We start from the raw sequence: 6,000 nt of genomic DNA, 5'->3' as shown, positions 1-6,000 counted from the left end.
CACCGAAACTGTTGTTCCTTAGAGGGAATAGCAGATATTTCTTAGAAGGAACAACAACTGTTCCTTATAAGAAACAACGAAAAGAAAGAAAAATAATTGGACGCGAAATCGTTGTTCCTTAAAGGGAACAACAGCTATTCCTTAGATGGAACAATGAGAAAACAAATGCAAAACGAAATTGTTGTTCCTTAGAGGAAGCATCATTAAAACAAACCCAAATGAAACTATTGTTCCTTAGAGGGAACAGTAGCTGTTCCTTAAAGGGAATGACAAAAAGCAAATACACACTGAATTGATGTCCCTTAGAGGGAATGACTGTTGTTCCTTATATGGAACATCAACTGTTCCTTAAAGGGAACAGTAAAAAAACAAATGCACGCACGGAATTGCTATTCCTTAGAGGGAACGACTGTTGTTTCTTAGAGGGAACGACAATTGTTCCTTAAAGGGAACAACAAAAAGAAAATGCACACAAAACTGCTATTCCTTAGAGGGAACGACTGTTGTTCCTGGGAACAACAACTATTCCTTAAAGGGAACAACAAAAACAAAATGCATGCAAAACTGTTGTTCCTTAGAGGGAACGATTGTTGTTCCTTAGAGGGAACAACAACTATTACTTAAAGGGAACAACAAAAAGCAAATTCATACGACACTGTTGTTCCTTAGAGGGAACGACTACTGTTCCTTAGAGGGAAAGGCTACTATTCCTTAGAGGGAATAACAATTGTTCCTTAAAGGGAACAACAAAATACAAATGCACAGAAAATTGTTGTTCCTTAGAGGGAACGACAGTTGCTCCTTATAGGGAACAACAATTGTTCCTTAAATGGAATAGCACGAAAATCGAATATACGGGGAACTGTTGCTCCTTAGATGGAATGACAACTATTCCTTAGAATGAACAAGAGTTGTTCCTGAAATGGAACAATAAAAACAAGTACACACGAAAAAACCATTCCTTAAAGGGAACAACATGAAAATCAAATATACAGGAGACTATTGTTCCTTAAATGGAATGGCAGTTGTTCCTTAGAGGGAACAACAATTGTTCCTTAGAGGGAACAACAGTTGTTCCTTTAAGGGAACAGAACGAAAATCTGTACACAAAATTGTTGTTCCTTAGAGGGAATGACAACTGTTCTTTGGAGGGAACAACAGTTGTTCCTTAGAGGGAACAGAAAAGGAAAAAAAGGGTTTATTTACACTTTATACAAGCAAATTCAATCAAAATAGAAAAAAAAAAAGTTATGTACAAAATTAAAAAACAAATGAATTATTCATTGGGTCAATGCTGAGGATGGGTTGTCCTCCTCAGCGAGAATTTGTATGGTGGAATCTTCCCGTAATTGTTGGCAAAAGGACTCCCTGGTAAGTGGTTTGTGATAAAGTCGTACTCGATGTCCATTCACTTTAAAAGAATAGCCAGACCCATCGATGGTGGCTAATGTGATGGTGCCATTATCATGCACCTTTTGTATCTCATAAGGTCCTAACCATCTGGTCTGGAGTTTTCCGGGGAAATCCTAGAACCTAGAATCATACAGGAGTGCCCAATCTCCTTCGTGGAAGATCTTATTTTTAATAAGGGCATCATGCCATCTTTCTCTTTTTTGTTGGATTAGTGCAGTGTGTTGAAGAGATGATAGCTAGATTTCATCCAATTCATTGATTTGATGTAGCCTATTAATATGTGCCTCGTTTAAGTCCAAGCCTACCTCCCGAGCTATCCTCAATGCCTGGATTTCAAGTTTAATTGGGAAAATAGGTTCTTTGCCAAACACTAATTGGTATGGGGAATATCCCATAATATTTCTCCATGTTGTACGATATGCCCACAGGGCTTCTGGCAATCAGGTAGCCCAGTCACATCTATGTGATGCAACTGTCTTTGTGAGTATTGCCTCGATCACTTTATTGGTGCTTGCTACCTGTCCATTTGCCTATGGGTGGTATGGAGTCGTGATTCTGTGCATGATATGATAATTCTTTAATGTTGTAGCAATCTTATTACCTATGAATTGTGGCCCTCCATCTGTGATTACCTATCTAGGCAAGCCATATCACATGAATAGTTGAAAAAGAAAGTGGATTACTGAATCCTCTGTTGCCCTTGGTAGTGCCTCTTCATCCACCCATTTAGTCACATACTCTGTTGCAACTAATATATATGTCTTTTGATTAGAGGGTGGGTTTATTGGACCGATGAAGTCTAACGATGATTGCTCAAAAGGTTCAGTGACTATCTGCAGGTGCAGGGGCATCTCATCAGACTGCCCGGGGCGTCCCATTCTCTAGCAACTGTCACATGCCTGGACAAACCTCTTGGCATCTTTAAAAATGGTGGGCCAATAATAGCCCATCTGTAAAACTTTTTGAGTAGTCCTACAATCTACAAAATGTTCACCACACGACCCATCATGGCATGCTTTCAGAATGTCAAAAAATTCATCTTCCTTGACACATCTTCTAATGTGAATATCAGCTCCTGTATGAAATAAATAGCCCCCGATCCAAGAGAATCGTGTGTTGTGCTGTACTATTTGTTTTCTTTCATTAGGCGTCAAGTGCTTGGGTAATTTTCCCACTGCCAAATAATTTGTGACATCCGCGTACCATGGTGTTTTCACTATTGCAACAAATAAATGTTCATCTGGAAACTGGTCTTTTATGGCTGCCCAGCCATCTATCTTTGGCATTCGTGAAAGGAAGTTTGCTACTAGATTTTCTTTTATGGGTCGATATTTAATTGTTATATCGAAATCCTGTAAAAGAATCAACCATCTTGTCACTCTTCCATTTGTAACTGGTTTATTAGCTAGATATTTAATAATAGACTGATCAGTGTATAAAGCCATAGGGTATCCTATTATATAATGTCTGAATTTATTGATAGCATAGACTACAGCCAAAAATTCTTTTTCAGTGACAGTATAACTTAATTCAGTAGGAGATAGATTTTTGCTAATATAGTATATTGCATATGGATTTTTATCTTCTTCCTAGCCGAGAACTGCTCCTATGGCTGTGTCTGAAGCGTCGAATGAAATCTAGAATGGCAGATCCCAGTTTGGTCCCCTTAATACTGGGGTTGTTGATACAAGCCGTTTTAAATCTTCAAAAGTGTTGTCACATTTATCTGTCCAAATGAAATTAGTATTACCTGTTAGTGCATATAACGGTGCAACAATCTGAGAAAAATTCTTTATAAACCTTTTATAATAACCAAAAAATCCCAAAAAAATGCGTACCTCTATTTGTGTGGTAGGGGTAGGTATTAAAAGAATTATCTGAATTTTTGTTGGATCTACCTGGATTCTAGCAGCTGAGATATAGTGACCCAAGATGAGGCCCTCAGTCATTATCATGTGGAATTTTTCATTGCTTAAATAGAGTCTGGTGGTAATGCATCTTTGCAAAACTTTCTCTAATGTTTATAATGTTGGCTCGAAGTCATCTTCATAAGGTGTAAAGTCATCCATGTACACATCAAGCCCTTCATTTATCAGATTTGAAAAAATGTTGAGTATAGCCCTCTGAAATTTGGCAGGGGCATCGCATAGCCCAAAAGGTAGGACCCTATAAGCGAATGTTCCCCAAGGGTAGGTAAAGGTAGTATTATCTTGATCTTCAGGGGAAATCTGAATTTGATTGTATCTGCTGAAACCATCTAGGAAAGAAAAGAATTTTTTTCCTGTCAAAGTTTCCAAGACCTGTTCAATGAATGGAAGGGGAAAATGGTCATTTTGGGTTTCTTTATTAAGATCTCTATAGTCAACACATATATGCCACTTTCCATTATTTTTCAACACCACTACTAATGGAGAGACCCATTTGCTATCAGATATTGGGTAGATAAAGTTTACATCTAGTAATTTTTGTAGTTCAGCTTTAACAATATCTTTAAGATGAGGATTTAACCTCCGTTGAGGTTGTCAAATGGGCCTGGTATCCTTCTCTGTATAAATGTCGTGCATGCATAATTGGGGATCAATCCCTTTCATGTCCAGGTAATCCCACGCAAAGGCCTCTTTATATTTTCTTAGGAGTTGAATAAGCTTCTACTCATGGTCAGCAGTCATGTTTTTGTTGATATTCAAAGTTTTTCTTGGCTCAATTTCTATGTTTTTGCTGTTATAGACAGAGGTAGTTGGTATTGATTGATTGTTAATATCTTTTAGGCGATCTTCTTCTATTTCGCTCTCGAATGTTGCTTTGATCATGTGACATTTTAGATGGGATCCAGCATTTGGTTGGTTAATATAGGTGTTAATGATGTCATCTTCTGTTTGATCTTTAAATTCAAGAGCATCTTCTATGGTTAGCGGTGATCTAATGTTTTCAGTTAGATATGATACATGTTGTTTTCTGGTTTTGATTATTGTTAAACTTGGCCGAGCTGGAGGATATAACGCTAAATTCTTTACATGGCTTCCTCTTGCTATATTCATGCTGTTTGTTCAACAGCTTATGTAAGAATCCATAGTTGCTAGCCAAGGTCTACCTAGAATTAAGGGATGCCCATCGAGTCGGTTTCTAGGCTTGATGATCAGAAAGTCTGCAGGGTATTCCCAAGAGTCTACAGACACCATTACATCCTGTAATGTGCCTTTTGGTTTGACTACCGATCAGTCAGCCAATTCCAACAAGGTCGTGGTTGGGTCCAAGGATGTAATGCCAAGCTTTTGACAAGTTGTGGTTGTAAGAATATTGATTGCTACTCCTAAATAAACTAAGGCATTGGGGAAGGAGCATCCATTTATTTGCACCGTGACTATAGGATTTCTTGGGTCCTCATATTTTACAGGTGTTTCTCTTCCTGATAGTAAATCAGATAAGGTACCAACTACATGAACAGTTGTATTTGTTGTTATTTTCCTCTTTGGCTTTTTCATACATAATTCCTTAATAGTTTTTGCATAAATTGGGATGTCTTGAATAGCCTGGAGGAGTGGTATTTTTATACACAAATTTTTCAATTCTCCCAGAAGATCAAAATCAGGATGTTCAATTGGGCGAGGTATGATTAATCTTTTTGGGAATGGTGGAGAAGAGGTGGTTGCTTGATCGTGAGTTTTTTGTCTAGCCATGTTCTCTTCTTGTGGTGCTTGCTCTACAAGTAACGGATCTTCAATTTGAACATTTTTACCCCACTCTAATTCTATTATCTGCCCAGATCTTAATTGAAGGTCATTGCACTCCTTTAACTCAGTTTCTGGGTCTGGTCCTTCAATGATTTGCACAGATTGGACCTGTTTGTTGTTGGGGTTTGGGTTGGGTTGGGCTGGGAGCTGTGGTCGTAAGTTGCTCTAAGGGTTCTGTTGCGATGTGTAGGGTGCTGGTAGTGTGGGTTGAGGTAGGGGGATTGTTCCTTCTAGCTAATTTGTAGGTCTCTACCAGTTTGACTGCCAGTTTTGGTTCTGTGAAGTTGAGGGTGGCCATTGGGATTGATATGCATTATTTTGCCAAAACGGTGGGAAGTAAGAGGAATTTTGCCAATTGTTATTTTGATTTGATTGGTTGGGCCAAGGTGACATAGGGGATGACTATTGTGACCAATTGGAAAATGATGGCTAGTTCTACCACATGGTTCCCAAGTATTGTTGTGAATTATATTGCGGCATTTGAAAGAAGGATGATGGATCAGTCGGTGTACCTATTTGTCGTGGCTGCAATTGGCGATGCTGATTTAGCAGGTAGACTGGTTCTGTATCTTCTTCTACCTCCTTATAGACTACTTTTAACCTTGGGAGTGATGGGTAGCTTTCTGAGCATGGTCTTTCGTACATATGGCGCAGGTTTGCACCATATCCAGCGAGCAATCTTTGTGACTATGCTTCTTTCTGCATCTATGACAGAATATTACCAAGTTTTGTTCTACTTCTGCCTGCTTTTATTTGGCTTGCATAATGTCCAATTGCATTGTCAGAGTCCCTAAAATATCAGTTTTCAAATCCTCTAGCAGATTTCCAATTTCTCCGCAAGTTATACCTCCACCAG

General features: G+C 38.6%; 1 pseudogene; it reads left to right on the top strand.

Annotated features, from left to right (window-relative positions):
- The first annotated feature begins 5,569 nt into the window (after nucleotides 1-5,569).
- LOC149188220 (lysine histidine transporter-like 8) overlaps nucleotides 5,570-6,000 on the top strand; it is a 42,791-nt pseudogene continuing 42,360 nt past the window's right edge.

Source organism: Pinus tabuliformis, chromosome 3_1, assembly GCF_031772625.1.
Source record: "Pinus tabuliformis cultivar Carrire ecotype Pingquan chromosome 3_1, CPIR1, whole genome shotgun sequence".
Lineage (NCBI taxonomy): Eukaryota > Viridiplantae > Streptophyta > Pinopsida > Pinales > Pinaceae > Pinus > Pinus tabuliformis.
Note: the sequence above shows the minus strand (reverse complement) of the source record. Positions and strands in the feature narration are given on the sequence as shown.